This window comes from Bactrocera neohumeralis, chromosome 4, assembly GCF_024586455.1.
Source record: "Bactrocera neohumeralis isolate Rockhampton chromosome 4, APGP_CSIRO_Bneo_wtdbg2-racon-allhic-juicebox.fasta_v2, whole genome shotgun sequence".
Lineage (NCBI taxonomy): Eukaryota > Metazoa > Arthropoda > Insecta > Diptera > Tephritidae > Bactrocera > Bactrocera neohumeralis.
In genome coordinates, this window is record NC_065921.1 from 13,130,053 (window position 1) to 13,148,081 (window position 18,029).

Consider the following 18,029-nt stretch of genomic DNA (forward strand, 5'->3'; position numbering starts at 1 on the left):
TATTTTAAAAGAAATTCATTCAATTAATTTTTTTTAAACGCCGCCATTTTGTCAGTATTTAATATTTTCACTTTAATTTTATATTTTATTATTTTTTTTTTTTATAGCACTGATGACTGTGGGAAAAATGCTCGCGAATATCGCTGATATAAAAATTTAATGCACACATGCGAGTGAATTTGCATGCAAAGAATTGCAGAAATAATTGAATTAAAACAGAAATATGCCAATGGAATGAAACAATGATTCGCTATGATCACTTACATTGCTATGTGCCATGTACACATGTGTGTGTGTGTGTGTGGTTTTCGCGCTTTGCTTGTAATTTGTCTGGCGCATTTTTAGCACACACACATGCAGGTGTGTATGTGTATGGCTACAGGCAGCACGTAAATGCTTTGCGTAATTGTGGCGTGAAAACGCAGTTAATGTTGCAACTCAATAAAAGAGAAATAAAAACCGAGAAATCAGAAAACGCAACCGCAACTAAAGCGCAATACTTTTATACCGCACATGTTGGATAAAAGATACAAATTTTATTATGAATTTTACGAAAAGAAAAACAAAAATGTTTTTAGAGTATAAGCTAGTACAATTGGCGAGATTTTGAACGTTTTACGGAGATCAAACTGGCTAAAGTTACTCAGGATAACCGAATGATGATACAGCAAGAAGTTCATGCCCACGACAGTCGGGTCTACGTAACCGGAACGCACCCGGATTTTTATCCTGCAAAGAACTGTTAACTCGGCAGAAATCTGCCACTACAATAACAACAACATCAAGTCGAGGAAACTATGTGATTTGAATAATATCGCATAAAAAAGAAATTGTTTAAAAATGTAAGATTTTTCTATCAAGTAAATTTACATCTTTTAGGTTAAGATTTTTCGCAATTTAATGAGAAACTCGTTATAATTATATGAAAGCCTTCATCATTGAGTTCATTCTGACAAACTAATTTGAGATAAAATACCGGCGCTGTATACCGAACCAGTCGTAGTCTTTTTAGTATCCCTACACAATAACCTCAACTAGACCTTGAAAATCAAACAATTTTAAATTGTTTTCGCTTTTCAACCTTTTCAACATCTTTTAACCATCTTCTTATTACATAAAACATATATACATAAATGTAGGTGGCTTTTTCCAGGTATACGATATTACCATATTGATTAAATTAACAGGAGAAGCTAGGAATTAAAAAAAAATCGATTTGTTTTGTAATATTTCCCTAAAAAAGTTTTAAAAAATACAATTTATTTCCGAATTTCTTCCCTATGGTGATAGCGAGGACACAACCTTTTTCTCTTGCTCTACGCAATGGATCAATTCAGCATAAACTAAAGACGCCGCCCGCCCATAAACCACACCAAACCGCAATTTTTTCGGAATGCAATAGTGACTCATGGAGTACGTGTGGATTGCTGCCTGACCATTAACACATATTTTGCTTGTTGACGAAGCCAATCAGCCAGAAATGAGCCTCATCGCAGAAGATGATTTCTGGCTTTCGATGTAAAACCGGATCATCATGCTCAACGTAATTCACGAACATACGAGGATTCTGGTGGTCAAGCGGCTTAAGTTCTTGCATAAATTTGATCTTGTAAAGATCTTTCCGCAAAATAAGCCACAACGATGTCACAGAGATGCCAAACGCTTGAGTACGACGTGTGACAGACTGATTGGGGTCTTACTCAATTGATGCGCTAGCGGCATCAATATTCTCGACACTACGAGCACTTCGTTGTCTGACTGTTTTGGAAACATTTTTTACTGTGCCTGTGGATTCAAATTTTTCCACTAGACGCTCAATTGTTGATCTGACAGGACAATTACGACGACCATAAATTGAACGTAACGCTCCTAAAGTTCAGACCACTGACTCCGAATTTCGGTAGTAAATTTGGTATATCTTTCCATCTGAAATGGCAGACCTTACTTAAGAGAAATGTATATAATAAAAATAATCTTAGTTTAACCCAAGTCAACTCCATGAGTTATCACACTATATAGATATTTCTTAGATTTTTATATTTAAAGCAACTTTTTATACAAAACTTATATAATTTTTTAATAAATGTTTTACTTCGCTTTTGCACATGTAATAATTACACTTTTATTACGTGTGTTGCTGCTGCTGTATGCCAGCAGCCATTGTGGGTCAATTAAGCACATCTTCGTTACGCGCATGCGCATGTTGTACTGGCCATGTAACTTGGCGCAAACGCATTAAGCACAACGAATAGGCAAGCGCAAGTGTTTTGTAATCATAACTACGTTGAAATATAATGTAAATGAACATATCTACAATATTATATATAAGTTAATACCACACAAAAAATATGATTGAGCATAAAAACTCAAGAGTAAGCGCATAAAACCTTGCGCACACGGGCATATGGCATAAAATTAAAAAAAAGTTTGTTAAAGTACAATTTAAAAGTCTGCAAAGAAATGGACTGAAATGGCAATCCATGCGTCGTTGGCAATTCTAGCTGCTGCCATGTCTGTATAACACATATGAATGTAGTTCGCGCGCCAAGTTGCTAAGTTAGCGTTTAAATTGTCTAATCAGCATTTGCGCGCTTTTGCCACCAATTCAGTCATTTTGGCACATGTCACTTTCTTGTCGTGGTTGTTGTTGTTATGTTTAAAGCTTTATTAGCAACTCTGCAACATCAGCGCGTGGTAAAGACTGCTCGTCTTTGCTGCCGCCACCGTTGAGGTCAACACACTCACGTTGGCTGCCAAGTCAAACGACACCGATTTCCTCCGGTAGTCCGTTGGCGGAGCCACGGTCTGTTGTTGTTAGTGCTTACTTCATTTTAAACGCTTGTTTTTACTACTTTCGGCAAAGAAAAATGATTTTTGTAATTGTGAAACGATTAAACGATTTCGTCAGCAATTGATGGATGGCAGCGCGTTGTGTTGTTGTTTTTCCTTTGTTAATTTTCCGTTTTTCCGCTGAAGTGCAAACGTCGTAACTTGATTTACTTAATTGCTGGCCTTGCAGTTGTTGTTTACGCGCGCTTTTTCGATTTTCTGTACTTTATTTGTTTGTTGCGCTTGGATTTGCATGAGCGGCAAATACATTTTTATAACTTGGTTTAACGGTTTTTATATATATTTTTTCGTAAACTAAAAAAGCGAAAAAATTACCTTTTAAACCCCAAAGAATTTCAGTTTATCGTTGGGTATTCGAAATATATTCAAATGTGTATTTCATGGTATAAAATAAAATGTTGCTGGCACTTTGATGGTGCGCAATTAAAAATCCTTTAATGTTACCGATTTTAAAGACTCGCGAAAGTTATTTCTTTTCACTTTTTATCGATGCACCGCGGCGTGACGTGCAATTATTGTAAAAATTCGGCAATAAATACTTGCAGTTGAATTAATTTGCTATGGCATAACCATTTGCATTGGCGGGAAAACATATATGGGAGTATTAAAATCAATCGTACACTCACATTCCAGGCAATAGATCATTCGGCGCATTAAATTTCTCATGAGAAAAAATAGTTGGAAAAAATAGTTTCGATTAGTAGTGAAACGTTATCTAGTAGCCATATTTGGAAAACTTGTATGCGGCTTAAAAGTGATTTTATATATTTAATACTTTCGGTTACTATTAGTCTATTTATATTAGAGTATTTATTTTTTATTATTATTATTTATAATGGGTTGTCAAAAAAGTCTTGCAGTATTTTTATTGATTTTTTTTTTATTGAAATTGAAATGAATTTTTGATGACTCATGCCCAGCTCTTGACCGATGCTACGGCTGCTACTATGCCGGTCTCTTTCGACAGGCCTTCCGGAGCGTGGCGCATCTTCGACCACCTCTACACCAGAACGAAAACGTTGAAACTTGTGCGGTGGAAATGGAAACTGTATTGGGTCGATAAACTGCACAAATTTTATTGGCGGCTTGAGATGCATTTTTGCCTTTATCGTAGTAGTACTGTAAAATATGACGTATTTTCTCTTTATTTTGCTCCATGTTTGCGACGCTATAACTCACGAACGACTAAAAAGAAACGACAATCAATCAAACACGTGTTAGCGCGTGAAATGAGCTTTCCAAAAAGGTATAGCATGACCCGATGCGACGAATAAAACTAGAACTACGCGCTTTCAGCGCCAACTAGCGAAAATACCGCAAGACTTTTTTGACAATGTTATTATAAAAATGCACATGATGCAACATACACTAAATGCTTAAACGATCTACATCTACCATTTGTGATTTATACTTTCACGACATCTGATAAAATGTATAGATTTTAATAGCTAACGGATTTTATAAGAGGCTTTTCGAGTCGAAAATTAGCGTGAAAATTTAATATTGCGAAGTATTTTTTCTTTCTTTTGATGTTTATGTGCCTCGATGTAGAGGTCATCGGGGGCCTCTAGAAATAAAACGGAAGCATATATTTTAAAATATATGTATGTAATGAGTATTATTAACATGTGATCCATGTAGAGGTACTTTTTTGAATAACCGTCTTTGAAGATCACGTGTGGATAGTATCAAGCTGTCATGTTATTTTTGTTCAGTTTTGTTTGGCATTTCATCATGGAAAGACTAGCGTCTGAACCACGCTTCCAAATCGTTCAACTGAATTACGAAAATTCACGTTCTGTAAAGAATGTGTTTCGCGCGATTCGCTTAACCACATTTTAAATAACAAATATACAAAAAATAAGTGGTTTTTTCCCCAGATATCGTAGTTTACGCCTGCCCATAGTCAAAATAATTTAAACCGCATTTTTGATTACAAAAAAACGAAAAATATTTGGTAATTTTTCCACAGATATTATAGGTTATTCCATAGTTAAAATTATTTTAACCACATTTTAAATAACAAAGAAAGGAAAAACATTAATTTTATATAACAAAGAAACGAAAAATATATGGTATTTTTCCTTGACCACATTTAGTAAAAAACAAAGCGATCCTTTATTTGAACAAAAAAAACTTTTGAAATAAAACATTTATTTGACTGATTTTTGTCCCAACGTTTTCGTCATCCTAATATATGTATATCAAAGCTAAAGTTCATTTTAATAATTATCAACTTTTTCGTGAGCAATAACTATATATATTCTGATTTTTCTGCTATTGGATTATCTGTCAAATCTTCACTTTTTAGGTTGGCAACACCAATGAAACTCCGGCTAAAATTAGTTGAAATTGCACTAATATGCGACAAATTTAATACAATTAGAGATTAAATTGCTGAAATTTATTTGATTGGTCGATTAGGAGGTTGTTTGGACATAGTTTAAGGTACTTTGATTCCATTTAATTATTGATATTTTATAATAAGTTTTGTATTTATACAAAGTCTTACACATCTGTGTATATATATGTATATTTTTTTTAAATTTTGTTCTTGAATTTTTCTGTTTAATGTGGTTTTACTTCATATGCTCGAATTATTTTGCGGTTAGTTTGTGGTTAGATAGGCATATCACTGGGTCAAGTATATGGAAGTTACAAATATTAAGTTTTAAAAATACTAGTACACGTGGGTCTAACAACACTTTAAAATATATAAAATAGACTTATGGGAGGGAAAGCTTTATTGCAACATTCGCTGGTTCAGATCTCAATCGTTTTTCTAAGCCAAAAATAAATCAGATACTTATATACCTACACATGTATATACGTGCTATATTGGCATGATTAAAAAAAATTTGCATATTTAATAGTAAACTCGTTTAATAAATTCTAAGCCAATAGCTTAACAAACTTAAACTTAATTAACAGAAATCCGCTATGATTCGCTGAAAAGAAGTTTCTTTCGAATTGAAATAAATGGAATATTAAATTCAGTTGATATAAGACTCATAAATCCATAATAAATTAAATATAAATACTTGAATAATCCACATTATTATTTATGAATTTATTAACTTAGCTACAAGTTAGACGCTTTAATTTTAGAACTACACAAATACAAGCGTAGTTCGCAAAGCAAACACTCTAATCAATTTGCACGTGCTTCGGCTTTTAATAAATGACAACTGCTGACTAAATTTCTACATATTTATACGAGTATGTAAGTATATGTATTAGTGTATGTTTGAGTTAGTTTCTTGTATTTTCAGTTTGTCAAGATAGAAACTACAAAGCATAATTAATTATTATTTTTTCATTATCTGCATTCGTTTATTGACGTAGGCGATTGACATTGCGGCAATGTGTTTGCGAATCGGAATCTTTGAAACCTAGTCATAAGTACAGACATATGACTGGAGATATTGTATGTACTATACATATATTATATATATGTATATGTATGGTATATAATACATACATAGAGTAAAGTAGTTCAATAAAAATATACATATATTTATAACTTAATTGTGTTGAACAGTATAAAATATGAATTAAAATCAATAAAGTAAATTATAATTTCAATTTTGAAAGTATGATTTTATTTATGAGCTTTCAAATATTACAAATCACTACAATATTATAGACATTAGAGAAGCCTATATCACCCTAGTACTAGATAAGAATATCGTCACCTAAAATGTAAAATAACGTATCATCAAAAAATCGAAATTGAGTTTTTATTGCTTATGATTCACTACAACATATTACATGCATATATATAGCATACTATTTTCAGATATAACCACTATATAAGCATTTTATAGCCAAAACTCATTCTTTTAAATGAAAGGTTTCTATTATATCGTTTTTCTTTCGAATGTAAACTTATGAAAAGTGATGTTACGTTATTTTGCATTTTAAGTGATGATATAAGCCAATCATATCGAAAGTGCGAAATCATCTTCGGTAATCTGTCAAAAATTGGTCGTACTCGCTCAGAAACTCCTTAGCTCATGCACAGCAACTTTGCTAAAGATTACCATATGATCAAATACAATATATAGTTTATAATTCCAAACATTCATTTATATATATATATGTATGTACATATACAGATACATAGAAAACATAAACTTTCAGAACAAAGTATTATCTTTTTTCGTATGCTACGAATAAAATTTTTTTTTCATACACAAACAGTATTATTTTTTTGCTTAACGGGCCTTGTATTTACATAACTATACAAAATTATAGTCCTTCAAGTTTACACCTCTGAAATTTTACCACAAAAGCCCATAAAATCGAGAAAATGCAAGCATCTACAGGTTGAAGACAGCTAATCCTAAATAAACTTGTCAAACTAAAACATAAAAAAGTCACAAAAATTGTAGGAAAGCGTCACACGGTATAAAGCACACATAATAAACTAAAACAGAAACAAGAATATGAGGCAGATAAAATATCAAAGCAAAATAAATATTTAGCCAAAAGGGGAACAAAGAGCTGCTATCGAAATAGAGCGCCCACAGATACAATCTATTGAATAAGGGAAGGGAAATAAGTATGCACCTATGAACATAGTTACAAACATTAGTATGTATATTTTTCTGTTTCGACGCCAGCATGTTGAACCACAATAACAAAGCCATATCTATAATTAGCAAATGTTAGAAATATTTTTTTTTGTTAGATATTTATATATAGTCTTGTAGTTATATGCTTGGGTGATTGATTTATTTATCCGAAACGGATTAGGGTTAAAATTTTGAAAGACTTTTGAATGATTGAAAAAATTATCTACAATGAGACAATTTGTAGTTTCGAATGATAATTTTTATAAAAAATCATACGCTTCAATATAGTCATTTTGTTCAACTTTATGATCGGAAGAGTTGAATTGCAAATTTACTAAAATTTATTTAGAAAAGAGGAAAATTTTAAATGCCAATTTAAAGTCGGTATTGGAGGAATTAAAGGTTTTTTATATAATAATTAAAATTATTAAATTGTTATCGATCCGACTTTAGAACCGAATCGAAATCTCATAAAAATAAAAAAAAAAACAAAACTAAAACCACAAAAACTTTAACTTCGGTAGTCCGGAGCTTTAACAGACACTGATCTGCTAGTTTATATATCAGCTAGACGCAATGGTGGATATAAAAAAATTTTACAAAAGGCACGAGCCTTCAGAGCTTAGTATAAAATTTTCTCGAGGTAATTATCTCTGTGATTCAGCATTTTTCTTGGGTTTACGGGTTCAAAAAAAAAAAAAACGATTTTTTATTACCTCTAGAATATTGATGATTAAGTTTTCAAGTTGATTCGAGTAATAGTTACGGAGATACAGCCTGGAGAACTTGAGCGCTCGCGTCTAGCTAGGCATAGTATGCCGTCTTTAAACGCGTTTTTCTCGAAACTGTGTTTTTGATGTCGGTTTGTAAGATTTCTCGAGAACTACTCAACCGATCTTCATGAAATTTTACCAATTCATGTTCAATTCTTATAGACCTGGACAAACGATTCTACTAAAGTATTTAATTTTTTATGAGAAAAAATTGCAGAAAATAGCTATTTTTTACCCGAGGAAACCCATGTAACCCCTTAAGGGAGGAGGCTGCTTTAGAGACTTCAAAAAATCGATTTTTTGAGCATTTTTTTGGGAGTGAAAGAAATAATTGATTAAAGCGAACTTTTTAGGGTTTATAATTATATATTTAAACATCATTCACAATTTTTTTGGATACGAAATCTTTGATATTCTGCCTTTGGGAAGCAATTGAACGATGCATCTCGCATGTGCATTTGTCGGACGGCGGGCAGGATGCAGGTCGCAATTTCTATCGGAAGCAAAAAATTCAAAGAGATTCATATTTTTTAATAATTTATCTTCTAGTTAAACTAAAAAAATTCCGAAAAAAATTAAAAAATTTAGAAATTTTTTAAAAATTGAAAAAAGTGGTTTTTGACCAAAAAAATTTGACTTTATGTTGTTTAAAAATATGTTCAAACTTGATTTTTCTTAGTTTTTTTTTAGTTTAAATAGAAGATAATTTAATGCCAAAGATAATAAACTTTGCCCCAATTCCATACGACGTTTAGTGTTTTTTTTCTATCCTGCCCGCCAATTAAGAAAAATCGTAAAAATGAAAAACCGAGAAATCGCGCGTGAAAGTTTTCGCGTTTTGCCCAAGCGCTAATACCGTATATCTGCTAGACGCTCGGTCACCATTTCCCCTCTAGCTTCGAAAATATTTCGAATTCCCATCTATAACTTTGGGGACATATTCTCAGATTATTTTTAAACAGATTTAAGCAAAAAAAATTGATATTTTGAAGCTTCTTAAGCTTCTGGTAGCTGAAACAGATGCATGGGAATCTGTAATCTCCGATTGTCTCTGTGACATTTTGAAATATGAATACATATTTCCAGCCTAACCGGAAGCTCCGCAGCTTTCAGATAGATGATTTATTTGATAATTGCATTTTTTGTACTGTGGAATGTGAATATTTCTTAATTTGCAGGAAGCACGGCAGCTGACAGACAGATGATTTCTTTGCTGAGCGCATACAATGTAAACATTGTAAGAATTTAACAAATTATTAATAAAACAAAAGTCATACTTCCACGTATAAAATGCACAGATAAGATAAGCTTGAGTGGAAGCTAAGAAAAATAGAACATTTGTTCCGAGTAAACTCTTCGGAAAATTTCAAATTATTAGTAATAATGTAAATGCCTATGCATTTATGTCTATATATTTGCACCAGCCACGTAATTGATATTTTTTGCCCACTTACGTCAACTACAGGTGCTTCAATTTCCAAATAAATAGCACATAACTAGAACACCACCGCAGATAACTGGTGTTATCAGTAGATAAGGAAGTTTTATCGCAATTCGTATATTTCGTAAAAGACTTAGTCTATTATCAGCTGCAACAAGCATTTCAATGCCACAAGGCGATAAAAGCGAACAAATTGGTGAAATATTTCGAAATTACGGCAGCGACCAACGGCATGCAATGCTCAGTGCCAAGCGCCAAAGTCAACGGCGACCAAAATAACACACCTTTATTTATTCTAACATTAAGTGCTTAAATACTTTTCGATGTGCAAACACACACACTCATATATATGTATATAAGTACATATCTATTTCAGTTATTTTGTGTCGACATTACCTATAAATACATAGATATTCGGAAAAGTGATTTATTTCGCACTAACTGCGGTCGGACTTGTCTGCTTAGTTGTTGGGTTATATAGCATTTGTCTAGCTTCAGCACTTGTCATATAGTATTAATACCGATTTTGGGTCAAAGGCATAATGATTGCTTTTATCACTTAGAAATATGTTACATATCTAGGTTTTCCGATATTTTGCTGATAGGAATAGCAAGTGTTCTTTGATTGCATCACTTTTTGGGTGTAATTACGGTGTTGGCAGTATTTTTGGATATATAAATTATGTTAAAATTTAAAATATAAAATACTTTTTTGTTGAAAAAATATTGATTAAAAAAATGACAATATTCTAAATGTGAGAAATGCATATACATACATTCAGTTTAAGTAGTCAAGATTTTTTAAATTAAATTTTTTTTTGAATTTTGATTTTTTTTTAATTTTTCAATCAATATTTTTTTGATCAAAAAATATTTTAAATTTAATTTTAAGTTGTCTTAGTGGCACAAAGCTCAAAAAAGTTTAAAGTTTTTAGATTAAAAAAAAATTTAAAACAATTTAAATTTAATAAATCTTTATTTTTAATTTATTATTTAGTATAATATAAAACTTTTCTGATGTTTCTGCCAGTAGGACAAATTAAAACTAAATTTAAAATATTTTTAGTGGAAAAAATATTGATTTAAACAAAAAACCATTCATTGAGAATTAAAAAAATTCAAAATTTAAAAATTTGAAAAAATTCTACATTTAAAAATTTCAAATTTTTTCAGCTTTGTGACACCATGACGTCTGTAGTATTATACTATTAACATTTATATGTCTGTATGTATGTTTATATACATAATACGCAAAAGTATTACATGGCTAAAACCGTTTGACACAGATGAGTAAGCAGTAAAGCCCAAGCTATTGCGTCACACTGTTAACCGCCAACAGTCAAGTCAAAATACCGGTATCTTGTGTGAGAAAAATAGTATAAATAATAATTAATGGTATATGTAAATTACAACTAAAGCAGTACAAATATGTTTAAGTGTTTACGAGCAGTTTTTTGTACGGATTTTCTGATGTCATATGATGTTGAACTTGTTTCGTGGAATATTCAGAATGATCGTTGTCTGTCTGCTGGCTTTTTGCAATATTTCTGAGGGTTAAGAGTGATTCCCAGAAACGTATGGATTTATAATGAACTTTAGCGCTTACAAGAAAATATTGATTTGCTCTTGATTTACAAGAAATCCAAATTCTGTGTTCTTTTTACAAGGAATATTTTTTCAAACAAGGCCTACATTAAAATATCATTGCCAGCTTCTAAAATGTAAAATATTTTGTGTGTTGATAAACAAAAAAAAATAATAATAATAAATAAATATCAAATATCTGTATCTTGTTTGTGATTGCTCAGTTGGTATGCCAGCTGTAAGCTAGATTGGTCCGATAGCGGCTATTCTTGGGGATAAAAGGACTTGTACAGAGCTTCAAATATCTCAAAACCTGAGTTATACATTTTTATTAAAGTTATCATTATTTCTTGATTGGCTCAGTTTAAAATTCTGCAAGATTGGCATGAAAGCCAAATCTTCATAATTTTCATCCACTAATAAAAATCAAACGGAGAATTCTGGAAATCAGTACGATAACTGTAATATATTCAACAACAAAAATTGGCAAAAGTCAGAATAAAACGAATACAAATATCTTATAAAGAAATATATATACACACATTTACCATGAACTATGTGCTAGTTGAAAATAAGAAAAGAAAAAATAAAACCAAAACAAGATAACGAAACACAAAGAAACTGTTTTGTTTATGGAAAATCAAAGCGTTTTTCGCCAAACCGCCACTCACTCGCTCATGCATCACTACGTGTACTCACACTCACTTGAGTGAGTAATGAGGCGCAAAATTAACACGAAACCTGAAAATATTTTACGCCTTCTCGATTTCCGTTTTCTTGCACAAACGACCGCTGCAGAAAGTCTTATTTTTTACACAATAAAAGGTGCTGAAGTAAAAAATAAACAACACCAAAACACTTATGAAGATTTTCCGTTTGCTTTTAGTGAAGCGCCGTGGCGAATTTAACACATGAACAAAATGAATAATGATTTAATTTGTTTTTTCTCAGACTTCACTTTAGTATCTATCTTTTAATGCTTAAACTAATCACCACTTTTTATAGCTTATAGTGTGGTAAACGTGTAGTTTAATTTTCGAAAATTATAAAAAAAACAACGTCGTTGTTTGCCAATTTAATGACAACGTTATTGTGCTTCGACACTCACTTCGCACTATATTGAGCACGAGTGTTTATGAATATCAGCTGTTTCTGCTCGTAATGGCACTTCCTTTTAATTTTTGCTCGCTTTTTTTGCTTTTCTTTTCACGCTGAGTCAAACAACACGCCTTTTCAACGCCTTTCATTGTCACGCTGAATGCTAATCGCCTAGAGTTTGCTTTTTTTGTTCAAATAAATAAATATACACTAATATATAGATAAGTGTATTTTTACACTGTAATTACGTGTGTTTTATTTTTATTTTTTGTTTTTTTCAAGACTTTTTTTTCACGTCTAAAATTTGTGTTGCCAAGCCATTGCAACCCATAACTTTTTTTTATAAAACCAGTCACCATTTTACTTTCATTTTCTAATTCATTGATGCATTAGAAAATTTAGTATGTATAGTAATGTACATATTTTTTATGCCATCAGAAAGTAGATATTTCAGCCTACATCGTCCTTCGTCAAAGTTCTAAGCTAAAGTTTTAACTGATGCATTAGAAAATTTAGTATGTATAGTAATGTAAAATGCCAATAGAAAGTAGAGATTTCATAAGTTCTAAGCCAAAGTTTTACTAAAACACGGATTTTTTTGCCAACGCGGACGCATCTTTTTTTCGAGGGGTCGCCCGAAATGGCGTCGCAATGGACGATTTTAAAATATAAATATTCCAAAAATTTTAGAATATCTTTGTTAATAGTGTATGTTTGTAACAATAAAGAATTCTAAGCAAATATTTCATTTTTTGTATGAGAAAAAAATTGTTGAAAAATGGTTGTTTTTACCCGAGAAAACCGCCTAAATAAAAAGGAGTATAGTGTGTTTAGAACATAAGTAGGTAAGTTTACACCAAATTTCCATAAAGAAATATTTAGATAAAACTAAAAAAAATTGGATATTTGATTTTTTTATATTCATTTTTAGGTTATGTCAAAAAGGTTTTCAAACAAAAGTTGTAAATTTTTTTATTATGTACAACTTTTTCATGTAACTTTTTTCTATAAGGCTCGTAGCTTTGCTGGAAGCCCAGATAAACTGTTCACTGTTTACCTCCACAGATAGCCCGTTAACTATTTTTCTTTTATTTTAACTTTATCTTCCAATGAGTTTCAAGCTCTTTTGAATTTCTTTCAATTTCAACTATTTTCAAAGCCTTGTGCACTGTTTAAAACAACGTTGGCTTCATCGAATTTTACTAAAAATAACTATTGTGAATTGTCATGTATTTTTACTTTAATTAATAATAATTAATTAAGATTAATTCAACTATATTTTTTTCAATTTGCATAACGCTAAACATAATCCATCACTTTTAATAAATGCAATCATATTTCAAGCTTCCTTTCGTGTAAATTTTGATCGTTTGCAAGATGCTTATTAATAACCGCCTATGCATTAATGAAATTTCCAAAAAAAAAAAAAAACCTGAAGACACCCACTGATTGCGTGAACAGCTTAAATTGCAGTTGAACATATGTCGCTTTTGCACCTATAAAAACAGAAATTTCAACAAAAAAACGAAACAACGCTTTTTTACTGTTAGGTGGGCGGTTAAACCACTAAAAGTTAGCAGTGGCGTGGACATTAATTTAATGAAATATTCGCAGCTAAGTATTTAATTTATGCATGTATGCAAATTATTTAAAAGTTAACATATGGCGTGCAAGAAAAAATATGAAAAAATTAAATGTATTGAAAAAAATTAATAAAAAAATTTAAAAATAAAAGTAAAAATTAACAAAAAAAACTTAAAAATTAAAAATTGAAAAAAAAAAAAAATTATATATATATAAATAATATTTTCAACAATTTACGATATTTATATATTTATTTTTATTTTATATTTTCAAAATTTTTATATTTATTTTTATTTCAATTAAATGTTTTTGTTCTTTCGTCCGCTCTGTCTTTGTTAGTTACTTGTTGTTTTATTTTTTCTTTCTTTGTTATTATTTCAAAGGTCAATCAGCACAAAAATGGACTACTCAAGTTCCGCGCTGCGTAAGCGAAATCAGATTAGTAAGTCATTGAAAATTGATTAGTGTGATTCATGCGCCTGCAACTTAGCTACTAGCTAAGCAATTAGGCAGCAGTAAACAGTGCGCCAAGACAAGTAATGCATCAAATGCCGAATTTGAAATTCGTGGAAATGAAAATGCACACAAATTTATTTATATATGCTGTTTGTGTGGGTATTTGAAGGTGGGCTAGTTGCTATCTACATATGTATGTGTATACTATATTTGATGTTTTTGCTTCATTCCCGCTATGACATTCAAACTATTAATAGAAGTAGAGCACGTACACGTTGAATTGATAAAATTAAATGACGAAGAAAAATAAAAACAATCTTAATGGGAATATTATTAAAGTTAGTTAATGGACCAAAGTTAGTTGGTTAGTAGGAATATAATAAAGGAAATATACTAAAAATTTAAATAATATAAAAGAAATGTCATAAAATAAGTAGTTGGACTCGAAGCTATAATACCCTTCACAAATAAAAAAGTTTTTCATACAAGCACTTGATTTTGAACGGTCAGTTTGTATGGCAGCTATACATATGCTATAGTGGTTCGAACTTAACAATTTTTCGGAGAACATAAAATATTTAGGGTAGTATAAGCATACAGAAATCCATCAAAAAATAGCTCATATAGAAAAAACAGTACGTGATAAAAATATTTATATAAACCTCTAAATTTATATTATTACTACTTTTCATATTTATTTTCCCTTATTTTGCACACCGAAAATTTTCAAAATTTATTACAAAACTGTAGATATATTTATATACATATTTATTTTGTACGCTTTAATTGTTAATTCTACTGTTTATTGCATGCACCGACTCCAGCAGCGGTGGTAATCGTCTCGCGAGCAATATAATTGCTACATTGGCATTGCGGTTTACTTTCAAAAAATTATTGTGATAACCCAGTGAGCAAACGAAATGCAACGGAATACGATAGTTAGAGAGATTGTGCACTTTCCAAATAAAAAATAAATTTTATACGAATGAATTCATATGTTTTTAAGTGGTATAGGAGAGATGTTCTCCACAATCAAATATACATTCCTTAACATTTTTGGGTTTAATTTATACCAAGAGTGTATTTTTGATTAATCAATTTTATTTTTCAACCATAAACTATATATTGACAAACTACACCAATATTAAAAAATTTCTGAAAAATTTTAATTTTTCAACCATTTTTGAACACAAAAAAGACAACTAACAAAAAATATCTTAAAAATGTGAAATGTCGAAAAAATGTGAATTTTTCAACCATTTTTGAACACAAAGTAGACAACCATCAAAAAATGTCGGAAAAATGTGAATTCTCCAAACATTTTTGAACACAAAATATACCACTAAGAAAAAACTTCTGAAAAATGTGAAGTTTTCAACCATTTTCGAATACAAAGTATACCAACTGTAAAACAATTTCTGAAAATTTTGAATTTTTCGACCATTTTTGAACACAAAATAGACCAACTGTAAAAAAATTTCTGAAAATTTTGAATTTTCCAACCATTTATAAACACAAACCAGACCCAACTGTAAAAAATGTTTGAAAAAGTGATGGTAACGAAATACAAGACATAACATAGTACCTGAAGACTTACAAATTCACAGAAAACCAAATTCTGCTAAATCTTTTGCTTTGAAAAAAAATTCTTTTTTTTTTGTGTTTTTGTTTTTTGTTTTTAATACAAGGTATTGAGCATGCGGAAGTATCTTCCGCAGTTTTTTCTGCAAGCGAAACTATTATCTTAAGGGGGGAAGTAAAGCTTTAAAATATTTTTTTGCATTTTTTTTTATATTTTTTTCTAAACGACCAATATGTCGCCGGAAACACAAATATATTCTTTTTCTTGTCTTTAAAAACTTGCTCACCCTCTTAAAAAGTAACTTTTTTTCGCAGTACCAAGATTGGTTAAAATTAACAATTTCCAAGAATTTTTTCTTTTAAAAAAATTGGCTTTTACGGTTGCAAAAAGTTTCGTTGATCATGTTGAGCTAATACATTTGCAATTAAAAATTTTTATGTAGATTTGTTGTGGCAAATGCCGATAAAACTGTGGAATATTTTTTTATTTTATTTAATTTTTTCGTTTTTATATTAACACACCTTTTTTCGTACAATCTCTAATTAAATTTTTAACTGTAATCACTTTTAGTTATACTTTTTTTCAAACATTATGCATTTATAATTTTTTAATACAAGCAAATTTTCGATACACACCTTAAAGGTATGTAAGTGTTCAATGTCAATTAATTTTACGTATCTTTAGTACTTTTATTTTTAGTATTTTAGCAATACAAATTTTTACATTTTTAATTTGCAATTTTGAAAAAAAAATCGAATTATGAAATGAGGTCAAGTTTGTAAAAAAGAAGCATAGCATGACGATCATTTCCTTCGCTTGTGCCCTTTACAACTACAACTGTTTAATTGCATACCTGCTGATTTTATTTTATGGTTGTTGCATATTAGCCCTCGTGCACATACCTATATATACTACATGCATATGTATATGTGTGTGTATAGTAAATTATAGTTTATGCAGTTGTATTTTCAAGTATTTTCAATGGCAGTTGAGTAAATAGTATATTACGAATTAAAAGCAAGCAAATAGAGTAATAAGGAATAATAATGGAGTTGTGTCGTAATATATTTTAAAGCATGATAAAGAAAACGTCTGCGAATAAGTATGGGTAATTTTTGGAAACTTTTATTTTGAAAAGGAAGATCAAGCTAAAGACTTTCAGGCCTAAACGAAAATACCTTAAAATTTTAGCTTTTTATTAATATTAATAATAAAAGGTTTCTGTTTCTAAATTTCTTTTAAGGGCTTATAACCACTTGCAAGTCGGAAATAACGCAATTTTTTGAGATTTCATTTCAAAAGATATTTGTTTAATAAAGAAATAAAAGTAATATACATTCACAAAATTTAATATATTTTAAAAATCGATGATTGATTTGGTGATATTTGGGATTCTCTTGCTCTTGTAACGCATCTCCAGGAAGACCTTCGAAAAAAGGTTTCTGGCAGTAAAGAAGAATTTTATGCTTAATATTCTTGCATATGCAAAAAAAAAAAACAAAATATATGATTACAAAAATTAATGATGGTTGAAGTATTATTCAAAATGTTTTGAAAAATTATGACTACCCAAAAAAAATCGTGTTTTGTGATAAATTTTCATTTCAGGGTAACTCAAAATTAAAATTAATTTTTTTTTCTTTAACTCCATAACCGCCAGAATAAAAAAAAATGTTGTCACACCCTAATGCATTTGTAATAAAATGCGCACGTAATCAACAATACAAAACAAATTCGCAAAGTTCAAAGTCGATTTAAGCGCGCAAACGTCATACATACATACATATGTACATACACATGTGGAAGCATACATATTTATATTATTACATAATAAAACTTTATCGCATTTAACTTTTACTAGTCATATTCATAATTTTTACATACATCACACATACCTATACACAAGCCTGCACTTGTTTTTTGAAGTTCATAAGTACCACCCAGTATTTCTCAAACCACATAAGCTAAAGTCCAACACTTACAACACGCACACGCACGCAGTCATAGCGCTTACTTTATAGCTATAATCTTTATACTGTTATTGCTTGGCAACTGTGGAAATTTCATGCAACTTCAAACAAAAC

The 18,029-nt window shown here is 30.4% G+C and overlaps 1 protein-coding gene across 5 annotated transcripts in view; it reads right to left on the reverse strand.

The window, feature by feature from the left end:
* LOC126755652 (protein windpipe) overlaps positions 1-18,029 on the reverse strand; it is a 100,074-nt gene that overhangs the window by 45,532 nt on the left and 36,513 nt on the right. The gene's annotated exons all lie outside the window — the stretch shown is intronic.